Genomic DNA, 3,441 nt, shown 5'->3' on the forward strand with positions numbered 1-3,441 from the left:
TCTATGTTTGCATACTTTGCTTTCTTGGTTTGCTGTTCCGTACAGTTCCACAAACCACAATCTTTGGAGCTTATCTGTTTGCACACGTGTGTGTGTTTATCTGTGAGATAAATTCCTAGAAGTGAAATATGTAGGTCAAAGGGTATGGGTAATTGAATTTGTGTAAGATTGTGAAATTGGTCTCCAAACAGATGAGACACATATAGTGAGTGCTTCCTCCATGCCAAGAACTTTCAGGGTGGTGGGGAGGAAAAGGTCACAGTTGTTTCCCTTGAGAACTTCTAGGCAAGACATACAGTCAATAAATTATAATATAATGTGGTGAGCACTACAAAGGTTTTATAGCATTTATCACCTTGCTGTGTTAGCTGCTAGTTTCATGCCCTCAATATAAATTTTTAAGACTCTTGAAGTATATTTTATTTTCCTTCGATTTTTTTAGGGGGGGGAGGGGTAGAAGTCATCCCAGGTTAAAAAAAAAAAGCCAGTAAACAAACAAACAAACAAAAAACCCAATTAAAAATGTCTAGTGGAGGCACATCTAGTAGAGTATACCCATCATCATGTGTAAAGACCAGGTTTCAAGCCTCTGGTCCTCACCTGCAATGGGAAAGTTTCATAAGTGGTGGAGCAGTGGTACCAGTCTCTCTTCCCCCACCTCCTTAATTTCTCTCTATTACTATAAAAATTGGCCACCAGGAGTGGTAGATTTGTTGTTTTCAAAGGGCTGGCTATGTTGTTTTCGCCGGGCTGGCTTCACGGGCGGGTAACAGACGACCAGGGACTCATGGTTGAGCTGTACACAGTATCTCTTTATTCATGCAGGACGCAGCATAATCTATACTAAGCTAAGCTAAACTCTAAACTACAAACAATCTTGTCCTTATAAATATACTAGCCCAGTAGGGTGGGAACAGGATGCAACGCAGAGAGGGTGGAGAGAAAAGTGACTGGTGAAAATCAGGGTATGACAAGGAGAGGGGGCGGAGCAGGCAAGAATTCTACCACTAAACCACCAATGCCCTGGAGGGAGGGTGGTGCTTTATGTAAATGTAAAAGTGATTTAAATAGACCGCTTTGAATGGGATCAAACAAATCCCTATATAGGCATGCCCGTGCTTGGTTAAGCAGAAGCCAGGGGGAGCTGGCATACTACCCAACAGTAGATTCATCATAGGGGTACTGAATCTCAGTAATAAATTTGGTGACAATAAAAAAAAATTGAAACAAATAAGAATTTCTGGTGGGCTTCACAGGGGCAGTATGATGAAGTCTGATCAATAGTTGAGAAACTTTCAGGCCTTAACACACTTTTGCCTATGATGCTATTAAGACTTCTGTAGGGCTGCAGATATTGTAAGTCTATTGGTAAGAAAAACGAGATCAGGATATGACAAGGATTTTGCCCAGCGTCTTACTATTAATGAATGGCACAGTCTGGTCTTGAATCTTAGTCTCCTTGGTGGCAGATCCAGGGCCCGTTCTATGGAGTACTTCTGTAATACCACAGTGAGTCAGGCTGTCCCCAAGGAGTCTAAACCACAGCCTCCTCAACAACCACGAGCTCACTGTATAGAGGCACAGTGCCAGGAAGGGAGACAAACAAGTAGGAAGAAGACCCACCATTTGTTCTTGCAAAATTCACTGCTTGATGGGATTGAGACAGCCCATTTCAGTATATCTGAACCACACAACAGTCATTAAAATGGATATTACTCCAAGCCACTGCTGTGGCTCTAAGGAAAGGAGGATTCTGTCAAACTAAGAAGATAGCTTTGTTGGAAGGCTGAGAGGGTGGGTAGTTCAGGAGAGGGGAGACATGGAGCTGATGGAACTGGGTGGGTTGGGTATGGGGAAGGTCTGTGTGGCCAGCTGACCAGAATGTCATGTGCTGGATATTTACATGAGCCACAGGGCAGGTAAACTAGTCAGGGGGGATATTATGGAGATATTCAAGTTCACACTGAGTATTATGAATTTTTCTCTTCTAAGTGTGGACATTTTTAAAAATCTGATTTTATTTAGTCATTATTTTTTAATTGCCACCAGAGTTCTCGCTGAGGTTTGGTGATTGCAGACAAATCCACTGCTCCCGGTGGCCATTTTCTTCATTTCTTTTTTCCTTTCAACAGGACAGAGAGAAATAGAGAGGAGATAGGAGACAGAGAGAGACATCTGCAGCACTGCTTAACTGTGACTCTCCACCCCATCCCCCCCCACACACACACAGGTGAGGACTAAGGGCTTGAACCCATATCATTGAGCATGGTAATGGTTGTTCAAGTGTGGACACCACCATCTGATCCTAAACATCATTTTATTTTATTTTATTTTATTTTATTTTATTTTATTTTATTTTATTTTATTTTATATTATATTTCTGAGGGGTGGCGCCGTCAGTCACAGCCCGGCCCAGGGGCAGGCACCCGGGCGGGCACCCACCCGCTGGTCCGACAGTCCGTCTGTCCCGCCCGCCTGTCCCTGGCTGGGAGACAGGCCGGCCACGGGGCCCCGGCCAGCGAATAGGCCAGCGGCTGCTCTCCGAGGCCCCAGCACGCCGGGGCACCGCCATGCCCGGGCAAGACTCTGGTCTCGGCAACATCTTTTTTTTTAAATTTTAAAATATTTATTTATTTTTCCCCTTTTGTTGCCCTTGCTGCTTTATTGTTGTAGTTATTATTGTTGTGCTATTGATGTCATTGTTGGATAGGACAGAGAGAAATGGAGAGAGGAGGGGAAGACAGAGAGGGGGAGAGAAAGATAGACACCTGCAGACCTGCTTCACCGCCTGTGGAGTGACTCCCCTGCAGGTGGAGAGCCGAGGGCTCTAACCCGGATCCTTAAGCCGGTCCTTGGGCTTTGCGCCACATGCGCTTAACCCGCTGTGCTACCGCATGGCCCCCTGTTTTTGTTTTTAAATAGAAAAGTGACATGTGAAAAAAAAAGAATGATATGTGCTATCTATGCTGCAGAAAAAATGAAAGTCAAAAGTGTGGAGAAAAATTAAACTGAGGGTACTGGGCTACAGGGAAATCGGTTGGGGCTTCACAGTAGAAGTCTGTACAAAAGGAAGCAGATAGGTGCTGGTGGCAGAGATGGGTCATCCAGCAGATCATACACTCTACCATATATAACAGGGGGCTTCAAAACCCCTTAGCACACAGGAGGACCTGTGAGGGGAGGATTTCCAAGCAGCAGAGCTGCACACTTTCTTCTCTCTCTGCCCTTGCCCCCTCTGTTTCTTCTTCCTTCCTTCCTTCCATTCTTTCTTTCTTTCTTTCTTTCTTTCTTTCTTTCTTTCTTTCTTTCTTTCTTTTTATAAATTCGCTAGGAGTAGAGGAATCATGCAGGTATAGAATCCAAACAGTGATGATTCTGGTGCCAAAAATTTAAAAATAGAATAACAAAGGAAGAAGGAACATGGTGGGCTGGTCCAGAGGT

The 3,441-nt window shown here is 44.3% G+C and overlaps 1 non-coding gene across 1 annotated transcript; it reads right to left on the minus strand.

Moving 5' to 3' along the window:
• Nucleotides 1–2,473: 2,473 nt before the first annotated feature.
• Nucleotides 2,474–2,597, minus strand: LOC132534804 (small nucleolar RNA SNORA3/SNORA45 family). The gene has a single exon (XR_009546502.1). It is a non-coding gene; the product is annotated as a small nucleolar RNA SNORA3/SNORA45 family (small nucleolar RNA).
• Nucleotides 2,598–3,441: the final 844 nt, after the last annotated feature.

The sequence above is a fragment of the Erinaceus europaeus genome, chromosome 19 (assembly GCF_950295315.1).
Source record: "Erinaceus europaeus chromosome 19, mEriEur2.1, whole genome shotgun sequence".
Classification (NCBI taxonomy): domain Eukaryota; kingdom Metazoa; phylum Chordata; class Mammalia; order Eulipotyphla; family Erinaceidae; genus Erinaceus; species Erinaceus europaeus.